The sequence below is a fragment of the Taudactylus pleione genome, unplaced genomic scaffold (assembly GCF_031769625.1).
Source record: "Taudactylus pleione unplaced genomic scaffold, aTauple2 ptg000397bl, whole genome shotgun sequence".
Lineage (NCBI taxonomy): Eukaryota > Metazoa > Chordata > Amphibia > Anura > Myobatrachidae > Taudactylus > Taudactylus pleione.
The window spans coordinates 6820855-6843966 of record NW_028284799.1 but is presented as its reverse complement, the minus strand read 5'-3'; the positions used below and the strand labels follow the sequence as shown (position 1 = coordinate 6843966).

The window sequence follows — 23112 nt, the reverse complement described above, 5'->3', positions numbered from 1 at the left end:
AAAATGGCGTCACGCAGATCTAATTTTCAAGATGGTGTCTTGCGGCCATTCGCAAGATGGTGTTGTTTCGATCTAATTTTAAGCTGATCTTATCTCAGCCAATTATCCAGCTTTGACAACATTTAGATATTATCTTTCTTTCAATTATAATATTTTATTTATTAGACTTGTTCCTACATCGAATCTTCTATGTATCATATGTTTTATTGATTTTGAATCCTTCTATTAAAAGAAATAGGACAGAAATGTTACATCCAATTCTCTAAAGACATCAACAAAATGGCTGCTGTGTCTAGGACAAAGATCCGTGGAAGAGACCACAAGAAAATGGCCGCCACATGTACACGAAGAGGACTCCAAGATGGTTGCTGCTTGTCCCCTATATATTGCAATCTGTCTATACAGCAGGAGACATGTGGCATACCCAGAGTCCTTTGCACCATTAAAGACTCCCAGATTACCTCTACCCACTATACCTTGTGGCGGATATGACACAATGCGTTCCACCTGTGATCCAACACTGCAATTAGTGTTTTTTAGCTAGTTCAATCTTTTTTTCCCCTTTGCATTTCGTCCGCCTATAATGCTGTTTAGCGTTGTGTTTCCATATGTATCTTCCATAAGTCCTTGTTTGTATATAGGGCTTATTTTATTAAGATTTATCTATGAGTCCACAAGAAGTGATGTCAAGTAATTGCATACATGTGGCCTCTATCTCAATTTAGCAACTGGCTATAAATATGTTTAGTTTGTCCCATGCACACATCCCCTTGATGAAGTCTCTGCTGTGAGATGAAACGCATTGGGTCTCTATGACAGATAAGCTCACTTTTATTTTTATGGTGCTACCTACCATTTGTTCGTTGTCTGGATTAAATAAATATATTATGTTTTAAGCTAATGTGGAGTCTCCATATCTTTGGGACCTAAGCGTTCCTATTTACTTTGAAATATTTTATGTGAATATTATTTACTCCACTGGACACATCTGTACTGTACACACTATGTGTGTGTCACAATGCTGCCGAATACAGGTCCCTCTTACCTGGTTCGGCGGCGCTGGGGTCCAGACTGGCGTGGGACAGCGGGCAGGAGATCCCCGGCGCCCGCTGTCAGCTGTGTTCCTTCTTCCCTGACTGCTGTGTGCAGGCGGTCGCGGCTTCCTTAGGAGCGTGCGCGCTGCTCTGCTAGTGATTTAAAGAGACAGGCACTAAGTTAGGGACCTGCTGATTGGAGAGTGTTTGAACTCTGACCTATATAAGGAAGTTCCTGGGAGCACTCCAGTGCCAGAGTAAAGGTTCCATTACCGTACTCCAGCATTCCTGTGCATATCCTGATTATCGGTTCTGACCTTGGCTTTGTTCGTGACTCTGTTTCTGCTCAACCCCCAGTTCCATGTCGATATCTTGTTCTGACCTCGGCTTCTTCCTGTGACCCGTTTACGCCTGCTCCCTGGTACCGTCTCGTCTGGTTGGTTCTGACCCGGCTCATTGACTACGTTAAAGTCTTCTGCATTCCAACCAAGTTCACCAGCACCTGTATAGGGAAACCTAACCTGAGGGCCGCGACCTGTGTGTCGGATGCAGCCAAGTCCAAACCTTCTTGCGAGGGTACCTGGTGAAAACCGCCGGCACATTAGAGTCTGCACCTCAGGAATAGGTCTAGCCAATTCCCTGAATACGGGCAGCGTCCACAATCCGTCCATGAGGTTGTGACAGAATACTCTGGCCCAAAAACATGGATACTGCTGGTAATCCTTCGCCACGTGATTTACTGGAGAATTTGCTCACCCGAGTGGAAAAGCAAGAACGGGATCAGACCCAGATCATGCAGTGCTTGCAGACGCTAATGGAACAAGTGGGCATTTTGCATCCTCCTCCGGTACAGTCGGCAGCAGCGTCTACAGTGTCTGTTCCTGTGGCAGGAGTATCCGCACCATTGCAAATTCCAAATCCCTCCAAATATGACGGGGAGCCAAGACTTGTCGAGGTTTCTTAAATCAGTGCTCGATCCAATTTGAAATTCAAGCGGCAAACTTTGCCTCAGAAAGAACCAAGGTGGCCTACTGTACATTATTTCCTTGTTGTCCAGACAGGCCCTCGCCTGGGCGTCTCCACTGTGGGAGAGGAATGATCATGTGGTTAATGACAGCACTAAATTTTTAGAAGCCTTCAGAAAAGTATTCGATGAACCCGGCAGGGTATCGCCTGCTTCATCAGGCGATTCTGCAATTAAAACAGGGAAGCAAGACTGCAGCACAATATGCAGTACAGTTCCGAACCCTTGCTTCCGAATTAGAATGGAACAATGAAGTTCTGGTGGCAGCTTTCATGCAAGGGCTTTCCGAGCAAATTAAAGGTGTCTTAGCATCCAGAGAATTGGCTACATCTTTGGATGATTCAATCTCTTTATGCATCCGCATCGACCGGCGCCACAGAGAGAGAACCCGAGAGTGAGAGCAATCCCGGCGCTTCAGTTTCAAACTTGCACCTCGTTTCTCTGCCCAGGTAGAGTCCCCTGAGGAACCAATGCAGATTGGGAAATCACGCTTGCCAGTGGTAGAAAGAGAAAGGAGATTCAAGAATAATCTATGCTTGTAATGTGGAGATCCAGATCACCGTCTTCTTCAGTGTCCTAAACTTCCAGGAAATGACAAGGCCTAACTGATCAAGGGGTGGTCAGCTTAGGTGCGCTCCAGCACACCCCAATCGATAAAAAATATCACAGTTTGCGATTGATGTGATCCTACTACTAGAGAAACCCACCAAGACACTTAAGGCTTTCCTGGATTCAGGTACCGAAGGGAATTTTATTACTGCCAAAGAAGTTCAAGAGCTAGGGATCAGTAGTTTACCCCTACAAAGTCCACTCAGTATCATTGGGGTAGACGACAACAAACTTCCTATGGTCACCTTCAACTCCAGAAATTATCATGCAAGTGGGCGCTCTTCACAAAGAATTAGGCCCTGATTCAGAGCCGGACGCTCTGACCAGAGCACTCGCTCTGAATCAGGGCCCACCTCCATTAATATGGAGCGTCCTCCTGGACGCTCGTATAGCTGTGGGTCACCACCCACAGCATATACGAGCGTGCAAAATGATGCAAGACCATCGCGACCATCGGAACTGCGAGTAAAAGCCTGCAGTTGGGTTTCTCAACCGCAAGGCCAGGAGTGATTTTGGCTCTATCAGAGCCAAAATCACTCCCACTGACATCACTAGTGAAGTCAGTGGGGCCGGCTTCAGACGTCTGGCAGGCACGCCCCCGGCACGCCCACCAAAGGGGGCGTGCTGTCAGTCACCATCGACAGCACGCCCCCTTTGATGAGACACTCCAAGCAAAGGAAAGTCCTTCACTCGTCGGGTCTTGCGCATGCGCACGACGGAGCTCCCTCCGTCGTGCGCATGCGCAGTGGGGAACATCGACCCACTTGCGAGCGTACTGCCGCTCGCGAGTGGGTCTGAATGACCCCCTTAATTTCTTTTTACATAATCTCGTCAGCTGACAGTCCTATTATCTTGGGTCTTCAATGGTTACTCAAGCATGCTCCTACGTTAGATTGGAATGAACCTCAAATTTTGTCATGGGGACCTCAGTGTTTTCAAAATTGTCTTCCTTTAATCCGACCACCATGTTGGGTTATCCCGAATATGAACTGTGTCACAAATGATTCTCTACCAGCTCTGTACCAGTCCTTCAGGGATGTTTTCAGTAAAAATGCTGCCGAAACTCTTCCTGCACATTGAGAGCAGGACTGCTCCATAGAGTTATTGCCAGAGAAAATGCCACCCCGTAGAAGAGTGTTTCCTCTGTCGCTTCCGGAGACCCAGGCAGTAACTGAATACGTCAAAGAAAATCTTGAATGTGGGTTTATCCAATAATCCAAGTCACCTGCAGGTGCCGGTCTTTTCTTCGTTAAGAAAGATGGAGGTTTGAGACCATGTATTGACTACCGGGGTTTCAAAGCTATCACTATAAAAGACCGGTATCCTCTGCCTTTAATTTCAGAACTTTTTGATCGAATAAAAGGTGCAAAGATCTTTACCAAATTAGATCTTCGTGGGGCATACAATTTGATTCGAATCCAAGCAGGAGACGAGTGGAAGACTGCTTTTAACACTCGAGATGGGCATTACGAGTACCTTGTCATGCCTTTCGGTTTAAGTAATGCACCTGCAGTCTTTCAGAAATACATGAACCATAGTTTTCGAGATCTATTGCACCAGTATGCAGTGGTATATCTGGACGATATCTTGATATTTTCCAAATATTTGGCAAGTCATCGCAAGCATGTCTGTGAAGTTTTATCCTGGCTTCACAATAATCAGCTCTACTGCAAATTAGAAAAATGCTCCTTTGACCAAACAGAGTTAAAATTCTTGGGGTATATAATACCAGGTTCAAGTCTCCAGATGGATCCAGAGAAAATATCCGCCATCATTAGCTGGCCTCGTCCAACAGGACTAAATGCCATACAGCGTTTCCTTGGTTTCTGCAATTTCTACCATCAGTTTATCAGGAATTAATCATCCATTGCATCACGACACTCATCAAGAAAGGTCAGAATACCAGAGTTTGGCCTCAGAACGCAGAAGAAGCATTTGTCAGATTAAAGCAATATTTCACTTCGGCTCCCATTTTAAGACAACCTAATTGTGATCAGCCATTATTTCTAGAAGTGGACGCTTCTACGATTGGCGTGGGGGAGGTCTTGTCTCAAAAAGATGAAGGGGGCAAATGGTACTCCTGTGGCTTCTTTTCCCATAAGTTCTCAGCTCCGGAGAGGAACTATACAGTCGGGGATAAGGAATTGTTAGCCATCAAACTAGCCTTGCAGGAGTGGAGATATCTGCTGGAAGGGGCAAAATTTCCGGTCATGGTTTTTACTGATAACAAGAATCTCACCTATCTCAAAACCGCTCATTGTCTCAATTACCGTCAATCTAGATAGTCGCTGTTTTTCAATCAGTTTAATCTGATTATTACTTACCATCCAGGTTGTAAGAACGTGAAGGCTGACGCTTTGTCTCAAGCATTTAGTTCTGCTGAGAAGAATGTACAAGAAGACAAGCCTATTCTGAACCGTGTGTGTTTTGTTGCGGTTTCTAAGGTCAAGATTCCACCGGGGAAAACATTTATAGCACCTGAACTACGAACCAAATTACTTCAATGGGCCAATTCTTCACTCTTCTCTGGTCATGCAGGAGTAGGAAAAACATTGGAGTTGGTCCTCAGGAAGTACTGGTTGCCAACGGTACGTCATGATGTGGCAGCCTGTATCACCTGTGCTCAACACAAGGTGCTTCCTCAGCTTCCTTCAGGTTCCTTATGTCCACTTTTGGTACCTGATCATCCTTGGTCTCACATTTCTATGGATTTCATAACAGACCTACCTTCCTGTCAGGAGTTCAATACAATCTGGGTAGTAGTGGACAGGTTCTCCAAGGTTGCTCACTTTGTGCCACTAAAAGGGTTACCATCAGCTCCAAAATTAGCCAATATATTTATAAAGGAAATCTTCAAGCTACATGGATTTCCCAAAGACATTGTCTCGGATCGTGGAGTGCAGTTTACTTCTAGATTCTGGAGATCCTTGTGCAAGAGTTTTGATATCATCCTGAGTTTCGCTTCTGCATACCATCCTCAGAGTAATGGTCAAACAGAGCAGGTGAACCAAGATCTAGAGAAATTCATTCGGATGTACATCTCTGCCAATCAAGATAATTGGGTTTCTTTGTTACCATGGGTGGAATTTGCTCACAATAATTTGTACCCTGAGACATCGGGGTACTATCCGTTCTTCATTCAGTATGGGCTACATCCTGTGATACCTGAGTTGCTGGCTCTTCAGTCAGTATCCCATCCAGCAGTAAGTGGCACAGTGAGTTGATTCCTCAAGATTTGGAAAGAGGTGAAGAAGAAATTATGCAAAATCTCTGCCAGGTATAAACAGGTGGCAGATAGGAAGAGGAGAGGTCCAGTACTGTACCCAGGTGACAAAGTTTGGTTATCTACTAAACACTTGCGATTGAAAGTTCCCACCATGAAATTTGCTCCTAGATTCATTGGGCCTTTTCAGATCCTTCAGGTAATCAATCCAGTGGCTATTCGTTTTAAAACTTCCTGGTACTCTCAAGATTCCCAATGTATTTCATATTTCTCTCCTCAAACCTCTGGTGTTCAAGCGATATTCGAGACATTGCAATCCTCCTTCCACAATTCCAGTAGATCACCAAGAGGAGTATGAAGTTGAACAGATGCTGGACTCCAGAATGTCCCAGGGTCCAGTTCAATTCCTGGTAGATTGGAAAGAATATGGTCCGGAAGAATGTTGTTGGGTCAAGGCTTCAGATATTCATGCACCCCAACTCCTTTGGAAGTTTCATCAAAAGTTCCCTGGCAAGCCGTTTATGGGGTGTTCGGTGTCCACCCCTAGAAGGGGGGGTAATGTCACAACGTTGCCGAATCCAGGTCCCTCTTACCTAGTTCAGCGGCGCTGGGGTCCGGACTGGCATGGGACTGCGGGCGGGAGATCCCCGGCGCCCGCTGTCAGCTGTGTTCCTTCTTCCCTGGCTGCTGTGTGCAGGCGGTCGTGGCTTCCTTAGGAGCGCGCGCGCCTCTCTGCTAGTGATTTCAAAGAGACAAGCACTCAGTTAGGGACCTGCTGATTGGAGACTGTGTGAACTCTGACCTATATAAGGAAGTTACTGGGATAACTCCAGTGCCAGAGTAAAGGCTCCATTACCATACTCCACTGTTCCTGTGCATATCCTGGTTATCGGTTCTGACCTTGGCTTTGTTCGTGACTCTGATTCTGCTCAATCCCTGGTTCCGTGTCGATATCTGGTTCTGACCTCGGCTTCTTCCAGTGACCCATTTACTCCTGCTCCCTGGTACCATCTCGTCCGGTTGGTTCTGACCCGGCTCGTCAACTACGCTAAAGTCTTCTGCATTCCAACCAAGTTCACCAGCACCTGTATAGGGAAACCTAACCTGAGGGCCGCGACCTGTGTATCGGACGCAGCCAAGTCCAAACCTTCTTGTGAGGGTCCCTGGTGAAAACCGCCAGCACATTAGACTCCGCACCTCAGGAATAGGTCTAGCCAATTCCCTGAATATGGGTAGCATCCACAATCCATCTGTGAGTTTGTGACAGTGTGATTGTTATTCTTTTCTTTTACATATACACTGAATTTACTTGATGGTCAGGTGACTGAAGATCATTCCTTTTTTAAGATAAGTCTCTGGATCCTCTCATTTTTCTTATGCACTTTACTTGGCACTTTATAATTGTTTTTACACTAGTAGGCACTCCTTTTTCTTTATTTATTAATTTTACACATATATGTCTCACCTATACACATTTTTTTGTAGAGAGCTGTCACTCATAATTTGAGGAGTGTTTTTTTTGCGTATGTTATGCTTTGTTTGCGTTTTTGCACAGAACCTTAGATTAAATTTGAAAATGGAGCCCCCCCACTCTATGCGCACGCCTGCGCCGCGCGCGCTGAAAAATGGGCGTGGTCACAAGGGGCGTGGCCACTGAAAAATGGAGAGTGTCAACATGACACACACCCCTTTCTTGTCACTGGGAACATTTTTCCATTTGCACCTTAATGCAGTGCCCCTTATACAGTCCCCTATATGCAGTGCCCCTAGTAGTGGTCCCCCTTATATAGTACCCCCGGTATACAATGTCCCCAGTAGTGGTCCCTCTTATGCAGGCCCCGATTAGTTCACCTTATACAGGCCCCCAGTAGTGATCCCCCATATGCAGTGCCCCTTACACAGTTCCCCCTGTAGTAGTCCCCCTTATGCAGCCCGCCATTAGTTCCCCTTATACAGTGCCCCCAATAGTGATCCCCCATATGCAGCCCCCCAGTAGTGCCCCTTATACAGTGCCCCCAGTAGTTGTCCCCCTTATGCAGGCCCCCAGTTCTTGTCCCCCCTATGCAGTGCCCCCCATAGTGGTTCTCCCTTTTCAGTGCCCCCTGTAGTGGTCCCCCCTGTTCAGTGCCCCCAGTAGTAAGCCCCTTATATAGTGCCCCAGTAGGAGTCCCCCTTGATGCAGTGCCCCCAATAGTAGTGGTCCCCCCAGTAGTAGTCCCCAGTAGTGGTCCCCCCAATGCAGTGCCCCCAGTAGTAGTCCCCCCTACACAGTGCCCTTTATAGTGGCCCCAGTAGGAGTCCCGCTTAATACAATGCCCCCTGTAGTAGACCCCAGTAGTGGCCCCCCCCAATGCAGTGCCCCCAGTAGTATCCCCCTCAGTAGTAGCCCCCAGTAGTGGTCCCGTGCCCCCCCTTGAAGCAGTGCCCCCAGTAGTAGTCCCCTCCTTAGTAGTAGACCCCAGTAGTGGTCCCCCCCGGAGCAGTGCCCCCAGTAGTAGCCCCCAGTAGTGGAACCCGCCCCCCCCGAAGCAGTGCCCCCAGTAGTAGTCCCCTCCTTAGCCCCCCTGATAAATACACACTGAAATGAAACAAAAAAACTAAGTAAAAATTCTTACTTGAATCCACGTTCCCGCCGCCGACCGCACGTCAGTCCTCCCGGGCTGGCGCGCTCTGCATTATGGGAGAGATGTCATGACGCCATGATGTCTCTCCCATTACCCACTGCAGGATGCTCATTGACTGCTGTTTAACACACACATCGCCACCACCGCTCGCGGTGATGTGTGTGCAGCAGCAGCAGCCAATGAGAGTCTGTCTGACCTCATTGGCTGCTGCTTCACACACACATCGCTGCCGCTCGGCAGTGATGTGTGTGCAGTAGCAGCAGCAGCCAATGAGAGTCGTCTGGCTGCTGGTTAACATCGGTGCCAGCACTGGTGGTGGTGGGTGTGTCAGCACAGCCTGAGCCCACCCGCATGCCATTCTCCTCCTGGCACTATTGGGCAAGCGCTCAGGGGGAGGGAAGGGCTCAGCTGTGCAGCACAGGACCGGCCCTGGAAGCCTAGCTCTGGTCCTGTGTAAATGTGTAGTGCTGACTGCACACGCTGGAGTTGGCACTACACTGGCTAACTAGGGCGGGCCGGTACCATGGCCGGTGGCGACACACACACACACCCGCGCCGCCGGACCCACGGCGCCAAGAGCATGTGCCCCGCTCGCCCTGCCCTAGTTACGCCACTGTAATATAGTACTAGTAGTGCACCTGTAGAATTTCTTCAGCTGGCCATCCAGCCAACCAGAATCAGCGCCGACTGAATTTCAAGAGAGAGTGTCTCTGGTAGTAGTGCTGCACTGGCGGCGACATTTCAAATATGGTGCCGGGCGCGAGCCAATCACCGCTCGCGGACGAGCAGCCAATCAGGAGCATACGCTCCTGATTGGCTGCCATTCCACGACCCCTGGCTAGCTCGCGGCTGGCACCATAAAGGACATGCCGCCGGCGATGTACATTAATTCAATTTTACCTGGCTGGTGGTGCAGCACCGCTGCGTCCAGGCCCCCCTCTCTTTCCGCTCTCTCCGTGCCTGGGACTCGAGGCCCGGCAGTCCTCCCTGATGGCGGCCCAGATGCCAGCTGTTGGGATTCCGCCGTTTGCATCTCAACTGATATCGGGATTCCTGCGCCGGTGTTCATGCTGCTTTTCGGGATTCCGATGCCGGGATTTCGACAGCCGGCATCCCGTGTGCCAGCCAATTCACTTCATCCCTAATACTTTGCCCTTTTCCCAGTCTAGCCTTTTTGTGTTGTGCTTCATTACATGATGTGTCTTTAATATTGACAATATCCAGAATGAATCTCTATCCCCTGTAAAACAACATTTAAACAGTACAATAAAAATGTTTTTTATTATTTAAATAATAAGTTATGCATTAATACCTAGGAATAAAAGAATAACATTTTCTCTTTGCTGTAAACATTATTTGCTGTTGTTTTTGAATTGTTTTATGTCTCATCCATCCTTTCTTTTATCAGTCAAAAGCCTGTGACTTGCTGACACAACCAGTCCATAATACAGACAGAGGACCTTGGCTCAATGCAGAAATATGTTCACAATGACATTTTAATGTCAATAGTCTTAAAATAGCTCCTTGTAAGTAATGCAGGAAAAATTCCCTGCATTGAAGGGATTAATGGAGTGAAACAGCATAGGGAATGCTGCAGCAATGTTATTAGTGAGGTTACACTTAGAATAGGCATCGCTGCTAGTAAAAAATATCCCACACAGTATACAGTATGTATATATACAATGTGCAATGTATGTATATATATTATGTGGATTGGGCCACCGGGACATCGGGAGCTTTCCCACTGGGCCGGACCCCTCTTATTGGGTTAAAGGGGAGAAACCTCTCTGATGATGATGGAGAGAATGTGGTAGGGATGTGAAGGAAGGAGGATGATGAGGGAGAGGATGTGGCTGGCCCATGAGGGAAGGATGATGATGGAGGAGAGAATGTGTTGGGGGTGTGAGGGAAGGTAGAGGAAATTATGTGGCCAGGGTATAAGGGAAGGAGGATGATAGAGGAGAGGATGTGGTGGGGGTGTGAGGAAAGGTGGATGATGGAGGAGAGTTATGAGGGAAGGAGGAAGATAGAGGAGAGGATGTGGCTGGGCTATGAGGGAAGGATGATGATGGCGGAGAGGGTTTGGTGGGGGTGTGAGGGTAGGAGGATGGGAAAGGTGGATGAAGGAGGAGAGATATCATGGAAGGAGGATGATGAAGGAGAGAATGTGGCCGGGGTATGAGGGAAGGAGGAAAATAGAGGAGAAAAGATAGTAGAAAAGTATTCCTGCCCACAACTTTATAGAAAACATCAGTGCTCAAGCACCCATTAGCCATGTTAATCTGGACATCTAAAAATTTGCAAAAATCAGTACTGCACATATATGTGAATTTAATAGTACATTTCCAACTGTTGATCTCTTCCATCAATAGATCAAAACATTCCTGGCCACCCGTCCATAAAAGAAACACATTGTCTATGTATCTCGTATACAAACGGATATGACATTTAATTTCAAGACGATTGAGAAACATAAGTTCCTCTTGTTCGAATATATAGATGTTCACATATGATGGCGCCACTGCTGATCCCATGGTACATCCGCGAAGCTGCAGGAAGTACTAGCCATCATAAAGGAAATAGTTCCTACACAGGGTTAATTCCAAAAATGTGATAAATAGGTCATGATAATAAATATGCTTTATCTAGGAACCCATGCTGGGTGTTCCATTTCTGTGCCGCTGCACTCGACATGGACACGGAGACTCCCGCTGGTGGAACGCAAGCTGGATGGTTGCATAGCAACAGAGGTAAGCGGACCCCAGAAGTGGAAGGCTCGGAGGTCGGCTTCCTGGAGTGCAGTGCCTGCGTGTGTGGACGCTGATGGCAGTGAGTTCCAATCACACTAGACATGGTGGGTAAGTGTACATTTTTGTGTTGTCTGTCAAGTGTGTCCTGACGAAAGGGCGGAGGCCCTGGAACATTGACAAATTATGTATTGATACACTTGGATTTTTTGCATCTTTGAACAAGAGCCTGGGAGTGCCGTTTCTTTTTTGGAGGTGTATATATATATATATATATATATATATATATATGTATGTACAGTATATATATATATATATATATATATATATATAGTTACAGCGGGTACAATGATCCGAAACACACAGCCAAAGAAAATAGCGCAGCTAGAATGGCCCAGCCAATCACCTGACTTGAATCCAATTGAAAATCTATGGAAAGAACTAAAGATCAGAGGAGCTCATTCAGACCCGGACGCTAAGCTGAGCTCTCATGCAGCTAAAAGGGGCCGAGTATGCAAATGGAGTGTTCGCATTGTCTGGTGGAAGGACGCCTTCTATGCCTTAGAGAGCGACGGCAGAACGAACCCACGCCAATATAAAGACGCCCACCTATCTTTCTCAGTACACATCATCTCCAGGATGTGTGTGATTAAACGGATACATCGATAGCCATCGGAGCTGCATGCAGCGCTTGAGGTAGACCCTACCTCGCCGCAAGCACTGCAATCACTGCAGACTGAAATACAGTCAAGTGACGTGCACAATGATGCTTCTTTGCTAATTATGCACACCCATAAAACTCAGTTTTGATGCCCAGACACGCCTGCGTTCGCACATCCACTCCCCCGTTCACAAGCACCTTCCCCTGTTACCACCCACAAACGGCGCTATCTGTCATTCAAAATAGCATCCAGTCTGTGTAATATGAGCACACGATTCCCGGGCTCAGTGACTGGTTCGCACATGCCTACTTTGGCGCATACGCATGCACAAACGTGCGATAATCGCCCATAGCGTGCATTCACAGCTTAGCGAACGGGTCTGAATCAGGCCCAGAGTTCATAGAAGAGGCCCACGGAACCTTCAAGATTTGAAGACTGTTTGTGTGGCAGAATGGGCCAAAATCACACCTGAACAATGCATGCGACTAGTTTCTCCATTCAGGAGGCGTCTTGAAGCTGTCATTACCAACAAAGGCTTTTGGGCCTGATTCAGAGCCGCTCGTAAGCGGCCGCTCGTTCGCTCCGAGCGATGTTCGCACAACTGCGCATGCGTATGGGTTGTAATACGCATGCGCGAATCAGTCATTGCGGTCGGAAATTGTGTGCTCGCAAAATAGCGAATGCCTGCTAATTTGAGTGACAGAATGAGGCGTTTGTGGGTGGTAACAGGGGAAGGTGCTTGAAAACGGGGAGTGGAGATCCGAACGCAGGCGTGCCAAACGGTCAAAATGGGCGTTTTAAGGGTGTGCATAATTAACAAAGCAGCGTCATCGGCCACGTCACTTGGTTGTCTTTTAGCCTGAACTGCTCGCATGATTGCGGTAGGAAAATGCTACCACAAGCACTGCGAGCAGTTCAGATGCCTTCGATGTACTCGATTAATCTAATAAATAGCGGAGATGACGTATCATGCGAGCGGCCATTGGGCGTTTTTTTAAAAATAGCGAGCGCATGTTTCGTTCGCTCGTTCAGACATAGAGGCGTCAACAGACCGCAAAGAGCAAGCGCTCTATTTAAATATCCGGCCCCTTTTTCTGAACGAGCGAGCGCAAATAGCGTCCGGCTCTGAATCAGGCCCTTTGCACGAAGTATTAAACAAATTTCAATAAGCGTGTTCAATACTTTTTCCCTGTGTAATTTCACATTATTACACATAACTTAATTTATGGACATCTATGGTGTGATTTCTTTGCATGTGTTGATTGCATGGGTTGTTGCTGACATTTGGTGAAGCCCCATTACAAATATATTTATTGAGAAAAATTTTATAAATATGTTATAAAAATTTTATAAATATATATATATATATATTTGTGTGAAGTTGTGCACAGACTAGCTTCCCTTGATAGTTAAGCTAGGTAATTTCTTATTTTCTGTTACTATTTGCTGACATTATTTTGTTTGTTTTAACCCAGACAAGCTGTGGTGTGACCCTTCTTTGAGCACCCAAATACTGCACCATTGACCACTCTACTGAAGAAAATACCCTAGAATGTCACATTATGGTGGAGAATGCAAGCAGTTGGGATCCACACAGAAATAATTGGATTGCAGCTGCAGCTTAATGGGAAAAGATGGATGCTTTCTACACATCTGTATAATGAAGTCAGTCATGTTCTCTCAGAAACAGGACCCTTCTAACCTCACATCTGGGACAGGTGCACCAGAACTTCGGTAGGTAAGTGGGAGGATCGCTCCACCCCCATATATTTGAAAGGGGCACAAATCAATCATTACTGGGCAGTCCAGGGGCTGCCTAACATATTTTTTTTCACACACACTGTACAATATTTATTTTCTGGCACTGGGAACCTAGAAATGGAGGAACTGAGGAGTGGTGGGCAAAAAGGCAAGTGGGTGGAGTGAACTGTGGCTGCCAGCACAAATGAACCACATTACTCCACCTCCTCTGCAGAGGCCCTGAAGGCTATGACTGCAGTGCACAACCCCTACTTCCTCTCTGGTGGTCCCTCCTTCTCACTAGCCATAGTTGGACCAGTTACCTGTATTTAGTAGTCTCACAAGCTCACAGTTTACATAGCTATCTACTGCTTTTGGTGATGGAGTGGCTACATCACACCCAGGAGGGCATAGGCACACGCAGGGGGGGTGTCCGTCTGCCTCGAAACCCCCTCCCCAGCCCACACCATGACCACAACAGAAATAGTAATATAATAGAATTTTACTAGTGCTGCATGTTCTTCTCAGTATCACAAATGAAATAATTAGCGCCACCTGTGGACCTTTTAACACATATCATCCAGTAATAAATAACCTGTGTACCAACTAGGAAATCTGGAAAACATTCACTGTTAAGGATGTGCTGCTATAGAGCCCAATATGTACATATATGTCCAGGGCAGTGCTAGGTTCCTCTGCTGCTCCCCCAGACTCCCCTACTTGCTCTAATACTCTGGAATGGTGCACATCTAAAATAAAACCATTCAGCTCAGGCAGGATGGCCGTACTGCCGCATTTAATAGGTTACTGTGATTGCTGGTCCTCTACATGCTGGAATTATGATACACAATACACTTTGTATGACACATATTAAAGCTGGATAAGTACTAATTCTACCCTCCTCATGGACTGCCACACTCACTCTAAAATAAGGTATTTGGAAACCCCCCTCTAGAAATCCTACGTTTTCCACTGGGAGGGTCCCTCCTTGGTTATTTCCAGTGAAACTTCAGAAGGTCTTGATGAAAGAAATATGTTTCTAGAGGAAGTGCTAATGAAACAGCAGAACAAAGTGAAGTTTAGAAAAATAACTTTACCATGTATGTGCTGTGATTGAGGAATTGCAAGGAGAGACTATGAACTTTGAAAAATGTCTGTCAGTCACATATTTAATTTACTAAGTCTTTTATTGTTAAACATGCATTATCACTTTTTAGTTATATATTATAAACTGTATAATGTGAATATTTGTTCTTTCTTATATGTTATGACATCTTAAGATTTTTTTTATCTCTTTTTACTGTCAATATTGTCTAACTATTGTACATTTTTTTTCATCTATTGTATGTCCTATCTTGCTTTGCAAAAATAAAAAACAGAAAAGTAAAAAAAAACATCTATCAAGTGCACAGAAACAGTTGCACAATTTCCAGGTGCAAATGAGTGCCAGCGAAGAAGAGCTTGAGTGTAATATACAAGTTGCAGAATCTGAAATACTGTAGCTGAACAACAGTTGGGACTTGTTAAACTTGAAGATTTCTTCTGCGGACTTAAAACATGTTGGAAAGCACAATGAGACAAAAATACTAAGCCGTAAGAATGGTTTTCTGCAACTGAGGAAAAGTGCCACTTGGAAGTGGGAAAAGCAGAAAAGGAAAAAAGTTGGACACACAGATTCTGGCCATTTTGCTATGATTGAGCCTATTACTATTAGTTTGTTACAGAAAATGAAATGCCTTGCAGTGACCTTCAGTTCCCTGTGAAATTGGTCCATTCTTGCTGATCCAGGTCGCTTCTCCACAACCCTCTAACAACGTGGTAGGGAACAGCTGTAAGTTACACCACTTCTGCAGGCACACTGGCAACACAAAACTAAGGGTGCCTCCAAATGGAGCAAACTTGCTGGAAAATATGTAGTATCTCCGATGCTGGACACTTCGCTGATTACCACACACAGTGTACTATTTCAATCTGGCAGAGGCTGCAACTCCAACGACCATGTTCGTTTAGATTAAGAATACCTAGAGAGTCTCTTGCTCCAGCTCATTATACCCTGTCATATTTCCTGGGGGAGTGAATGTGATTACTGGAGGGTTTGAATAAGAGATTGAATTGATGGTCTGTTATTTTTTTTTCTATCTACCACCTTACTGATATGGTGCTACAAAGTCTAACAAGGTACACCCTTAGAACATTGAACAGTTCATCATGCAAACTAAGGTGCTGCGCTTTCCACCAGGAGTAAACCTTTCATAGTTAATTCTTTACATGTTTTTGTGATGTTGAAAGAGATTCAACTGCTCCAAGCTTCCTGTGGCATTGCAAATTAGGGACAGTTGAGGTTTCAGGTGACATGTGTGAACATACTGCCTTGAGTCAAACAATATTCCTTTGTGGCCTGTCACTACAGGGATCATAATAAGCTAGCAGAATACAACATACATTGCAGGTTTTTCCACTGTACAGGTTCTTAGTCCGGGTCACATGACTAGATTTAAGATTGGGCAGGGAGTGGATTCTCAGGACAATGAACTAGCAATGGGCTGATTCCAAGTTGTATGCTATAAACATCACTTCTGTATCATTGGATGCAGCAGTGGTGACAAAATATGCTAATGTAGCAGGAAGCGTCTAAGGACAAAAGATGCCCCCTGCCGGCAATGCTGCATCCAAAAATGCAGCATCGGATCCCCATCGTGACCACTGCAGCCATCGGCCCTACTCAGCAGGGCCAGGAAATATGCATCGGAAGATGCAGACGCCGTCCTTGGCATGCCTACAAAGCTGGGGAAACACGCCCCCATTGTGTAATATGGATCAGCGCCACTGCCCTCACCCCACCTTCAAACAGCCACAGAAAGTAAGTCATGCTGCGGCTTAGGGGGCACATGTGCAGTCCCCCTGTCATTGGACTTGTACACAAACCATTGGGTTTGTGTACAAGTCTAAATCAGGCCCAAAATCATCAGGCTGTATTGCACAGGGCAGGGGAAATGGTGTATATGGGACAACGGAACAAATAGGGGTCAGATGATCAGTGTCTTACTACAGATTACTGTGTGAGCCAAGGGTTTTAGTGATGGAGTCACATGTGATCATCACAATAGTCCTATCCCTAAGGGGTTTATTTATCATATTCTGCAATTTTTCCTTAACATCTATTTTTTTTTCAATGCAAATCACAGCAATAAGAATTTATTTTTGGGTACAATTTATCAAGATTTTCTTGCGTGCAGCTCTGATAAGAGACAGGCCCTGCAAAGTGTAAAGAGTAAATAGTTTATGGTCAGAATGAGGATCAGATCTAGCTCAACTATTTTACAAGACTAGTGTTGTGGATAGGGATTTAACAGATCTCACTCTGCAAAAAAAATATATATAAAATGTAGGCTACAATGGGTAGAGTTATCAATAATTGGCATTGGGTATTGGTCGAAACACGCCCCCATTGTGTAATATGGATCAGCGCCACTGCCCTCACCCCACCTTCAAACAGCCACAGAAAGTAAGTCATGCTGCGGCTTAGGGGGCACATGTGCAGTCCCCCTGTCATTGGACTTGTACACAAACCATTGGGTTTGTGTACAAGTCTAAATCAGGCCCAAAATCATCAGGCTGTATTGCACAGGGCAGGGGAAATGGTGTATATGGGACAACGGAACAAATAGGGGTCAGATGATCAGTGTCTTACTACAGATTACTGTGTGAGCCAAGGGTTTTAGTGATGGAGTCACATGTGATCATCACAATAGTCCTATCCCTAAGGGGTTTATTTATCATATTCTGCAATTTTTCCTTAACATCTATTTTTTTTTCAATGCAAATCACAGCAATAAGAATTTATTTTTGGGTACAATTTATCAAGATTTTCTTGCGTGCAGCTCTGATAAGAGACAGGCCCTGCAAAGTGTAAAGAGTAAATAGTTTATGGTCAGAATGAGGATCAGATCTAGCTCAACTATTTTACAAGACTAGTGTTGTGGATAGGGATTTAACAGATCTCACTCTGCAAAAAAAATATATATAAAATGTAGGCTACAATGGGTAGAGTTATCAATAATTGGCATTGGGTATTGGTCGAAACTCCAAAAAGCTAAGCTTTTCTGAGTTTGGCAAATTGGACATTTTTGCAGTCCCTATAAAAAGCTATAGGAAATACTTCTGCGATCGACAACAGAGGGACTGCTGCAGTTATCTCTGATATCTGCTATGGTACCCTATTAATAAACAGCCACTATACTTAAATGAGCAATAGTCTGCTGAGAACAGCTATTTTCAGAGGATTGATCACAAAAATACTAGGTGCCCAAATTAAGAACTTTAAGTCTGTATTAAATATCATCTGTTAAACCAACTGTTAACACCTGAAGAATGGTGAACACCCCTGATACATTTTCTCAAAGCTTGTATTAAAAAAATACATTCATAGCTTGCAGCAGTGTGCAGCCTTTATACAATGTTTACATGCATATTGACAGGAGAGACATTTATCATTTTATTATGCAAAGAATGGGTTTCAATGGGATTAAGCATGCAGATATCCAAGCTAAAGTTACCAATATTATCTAAAATGCTGCCAGTCACAAGATGTTAATGCAATGTGTGAATGTATCTCTGCGGAATACAGAGGATTATAAGGTGTATATAAATGTTCCACTTATTGCTATACATGATGAATATATTACTTTACCATACAGCTTACTGATTTAAACAGAGCCGGATCAATGAAAGTTATATATAATTTATACAGTTAGCATATTCTTGACTTACTTCTATTCATATCAAAATCATATTGTTCAACTTAAAATGCACATACATCAACTCATCACTCTCTGGAATTTACAATGCATAACTCAGCGTCCTGTAATATGTTGAATTAAAAGGCTGCAATAATAATGTTAAGAAAAGAGTGGCATAATATATACTGTAGTATAGATTCATGTGATCGTAATCATTTTAAATTCTTTTGATGAAAGTATTGTGGCGGGAATAGGCTTAACAATAGCAGACATCTCTCAGATTCTAGTGTTTAGGTGCACGAAACCTGGTCCCCACTAGTTGTAGAGAGGTTGAGTCATACTTACCAACTGTAATAATCTCCTCTCCTAGAGAAGCCCAAAGAGAAAATGAAGGTGGTACCTGATGGGGGTGAGGTTGGACTATTTGCATTATTAGGCCCCATCCCCTCATGGGATAATGCCGCAAATTGTTGGTCTATGAAGAGGGTTGGGGCCAGAATGACATTATTATCATAAAATCACATCATATTGACCTGCCACCTCCCCACGGACCACCATTTCCGACATTGTTCTTCCAATCTTGCCCACTTTACTAGGAAGTGGGCAGGATGTGGGAGGACCACCATCTTCTCCGGGAGCCCAGAGATTACGGAAGAGTAGATACATATGGGTTCAAAATAAATTACCTTTAATCATCAGCAATGGTGCAGCAGAATAACACTGTCTCTGACTCACTTCCTGACCCCCTCCTTATCCAGTAAGCAGTCAGCCCACTTATCCACTATCACTTTGGTAGCTAAACACACAAAACAGTCTTTGTTTTGATGAGTTTCATTATTCAACCAGTAATGTTCTCTCAGAAACACAGGACCTTCCTAAGCTCATGTCTGGAGTAATCCCCTGCTGAAGGAGTGTTAAAATCTCCACTTATAAGGGGACAGGGGCATAAGAACTTGGGTAGGTAAGGGGAGGATAGCTCCACCCCCAAATATTTGAGAGGGGCACAAATCAATCAGTACTGGATAGTACAGGGGCTGCCTAACATATTTTTTTTCACACACACTGAACAATATTTATTTGCTGGGGCTGGGAACCTAGAAATGGAGAAACTGAGGAGTGGTGGGCAAAAAGGCAAGTAGTACCACTTTCAGACAGAAAAATCCCAAAAACCCGGGTTTTTCCCGTATCATTCAACCCGGGAAGGACCCGGGAATTTGCTCCTAACTCCCTTTCACACAACACATAATTCCTGGGATATTCCTGGGTAGACCCCTTTCACATAGAACCTAGATTATCCCTGCAATATACAGTGTGTCATAATAAATGGACTGCTTTTATGGCACACAGAGATGAGGTCATGAAAAGTGGGTGGTGTCTGCTCACTGCATACATACAATGACATAGTATAGATGAAACAAGTCTTGTTTTGCAATCAAATTTTTTTTATTTGAAAGCCACATGTTATGTATATGTTATGTCACATGTAACACCTGCTGTATTACATTTTTTAAAGTGCTTCTTTTATTTTTCACCAAATATGAATTAGCCATTAACAACATGGCCTTAATGCATTCAACAATTTAAATATATATATCTATATATAAAGACAATAGAAAAATAGGTTGTGCTGTCAGGGAACTGAAAAATATAATAGGGGAGGCACCCCAACTATTAGAACTGTGTGTCAGGGCCAGCCTTAGAAATGACACATATACAGTATACATTTTGTAATACAGCGGCCACACATGGGAGAAAGCTCACGACTGGCCTGTTAAGTGCAGTATACAAATTTTTAAATACAAAAGAAATGGAGGTAATGTGTGTACATTCTAAATTATGTACACCCCCATATATACACGTAGCTGACTTAAAGGGCACCCACACATTGCCCTAAGCTCTTGCCAGGCCTGTTACCGGCAGGATAAACAATATTGTCAAAAACAACAAGCTTCAACAAAAAAGAAATATAAAGTAGACAGCAAACATGTAAAACATCATATAAGTCTACAACTGTCTGTAGGCAGTGCTGACAATAGTGCTAAGTGGAGTGTTATGATAAGTGCCATCTGAATAACTATGCACTCTGCCATCCTGTGTATTAATCCCCATGCCATCTGCATAAGTATGCACAGTGCCATATTGATTAGTATTTCCTGTGCCGTCAGGACTATTATGCACAGTGACATGTGGAGTGCTAGGCACTGTGCCCTCTGGACTGGTATTGGCATGTGGACTGCTCTGTACAGTGACATGTGGATTACTATTCCCTGTGCCATCTGGATAACTATGCACTGTGCCATGTGGAGTAGCATGAGGTGGATTGGAGGGGTTACTTTGCAGAAATGGTAGCCCTCTGCTATGCTGTTGGTAATTTCTAACAGGACCCTCAGAGTACTGAGGAGGATACATTACATAAGGTTGTGGAGTGTGTAACCTAGACACTAGACCGTTAAGGAAGGACATCTGTGCCTCTCTGTTTTCACGTGAAATTCGTTCGTGTAGACCAACGAGCTGACTGACAAATTAATTTTGTAATTCTCTTTCATTGTCAAAGAAGCGCTGGAGTCGGGCATCATCCTGTGCCTGGAATTCAGCATCAGAATCTGATTTACCAGGATTCTGGTCATTGTGCGTGTTGCTAGCTCCATCTTGGAAGTTTTTTTCTTCCGCTCTGGTACTTCAAAGACTAGGAATAGAAGAAAAGACAAAATACATTTACAAATTAATTCAAAGCCGTAATGTAAACATATATGTGCTCGCGGCCTACTGCACACTAGCTTCACATTGCAACAGATACATTGAGTTTAGATTTCAGCATAGTAAATCAGCATAGTCATACTATAATGACAAGTCAATACAGGACAATGTTAACATCCCAAAAATAGTGGGTGTATATAGTAACTTCCTGTTCCTGCGCAATGTCGGAGTCTCAGTCTGTGCAGGAGTTGGCGTCCCACTTGTGCTGCTTCCACTCGCCTCAACCACACCCTCAAGTGTATTGGTGTCTGGGACCCCCGTGGCAGCCATCAGATCTGTGTCACTTATCTCTGTGATGTCATCAAAGAGTATTGGTGGCATCAGTGGGCTGGATTGGCTGTTCTCCAGGGTAACACTTCGTGAAGATGCACAACTAGACGATGATATGGCAATGGGATTAACCAGTGCAGAATTGCCAAAGACTTCATTACACTGATCGTAGTAAACCCATTCCATTCTGGCAGCACCACTTTTCCGCCTGTTATGGTCGTGAACTTTGTTGTAGTATTTGCGTAGAGCTTTCAGTTTGTTCACTACCTGCTGCTGGGTCCGCACAATGCCCCTTGAGGTGACCTTAGCTATGTTTGTGTAGACTATCGCATCCTTCACTGTGCCACAGATCTGTTTGCGGATCTCCTCCTCCCCTCTGACTGCCAGCAGCTCACGGATCTCCTCATCCTTCCAGTGCGCCATGCTTATCTCTCTCTCTCCTTTCCTGCAGCAGAATTGTGAGATTAGACGCCAGCACCACTGCCCCGCCCGCTCAGCCAATCAGGAGGACCCAGCCGCTCAGCCAATCAGCCTGTGCACTGCCATCTCAGCCAATAAGCGCTGTTTACTATGCCCGGAGTTGAAAAACCCGGGTCGGAGACTTTCAGACAGCCGCCAACCCTTGTAAGACCCGGGAAAAACCCTGGTAAATACCTGGGTCAAAGTACTGGGAATTAGGTCCCGTGTTGACCCTTTCAGACAGAAAAAAAACCCAGGTCGACCCGGCAAGAGCCAGAAAATTACCGAGTTCTTTTCTCTGTCTGAAAGGGGTATAGGTGGAGTAAACTGTGGCTGCCAGCACAAATTAACCACATTACTCCAGCTCCTCTTGCAGGGGTCGTGAAGGCTATTGCAGCAGTGCACAGCCCCTACCTCCTCTCTGGTGGTCCCTACTTCCAACTAGCCATAGTTGGACCAGTTACCTGTATTTAGTACATTCAGCTCTATTTGAACAGTATACTCACAAGTTGTTTAATACTTGACACATGTCTGGGTTTATATGTTTTCTGCATGCATTGTGTTTCAAATACCCACAGTGATCTCAAAATTAAACATCCTTATATCTATTTAATTAGTAACGGTTGCAGGCATAAATTCATCCTTAAAAATGCATACCGAGACCAATGTTGCACTTTAAATGCTTGTCAGAATTTTAATTAGTCTGGGCATACATTCAGCCCATGTAATTGATTCAGAGATTTCAGCAATAAAACATGTTGTTTCCCACATGCAAGTGGGCAGCATAGGGGCAATGTATTTGCTAGTTTGATCAGGTCCCTGGCAAGTACCCCAAAGGATGTTTCACCTAAGGCTTAATCGTGAAGTGATAAGAGATATATACATGAGCAGTGAACAATAAATATTACAGGTTTCAACAAATGTAATCTGTGTAATGTGATTTAATAAATGATGTTCCACCTTAATAGGAATCACAATTTAATACACAGAGAGCTATTGAATTAAGCTAAAAATATCCTAGAAATTCATTTTTATTCCTGTATTGCTTAATTAATATGCTTGCAGCGACTAGAAAATGATAAATATCCATGTTTATAGTTATACATAAGGAAAGATACATATCTGGTGTTTCTTAAGGAATATATCGAAACAACAATTTTTAAACTTGATAAATAAACTTAGACAAAACGCATGTATGACATGATAAAAATTTATTGAGTAACA

At 44.5% G+C, this 23112-nt stretch overlaps 1 pseudogene; it reads right to left on the bottom strand.

The window, feature by feature from the left end:
* Positions 1–6114: 6114 nt before the first annotated feature.
* LOC148506745 (uncharacterized) lies at positions 6115–21852 on the bottom strand (annotated as a pseudogene).
* Between the last annotated feature and the right edge of the window lie 1260 nt (positions 21853–23112).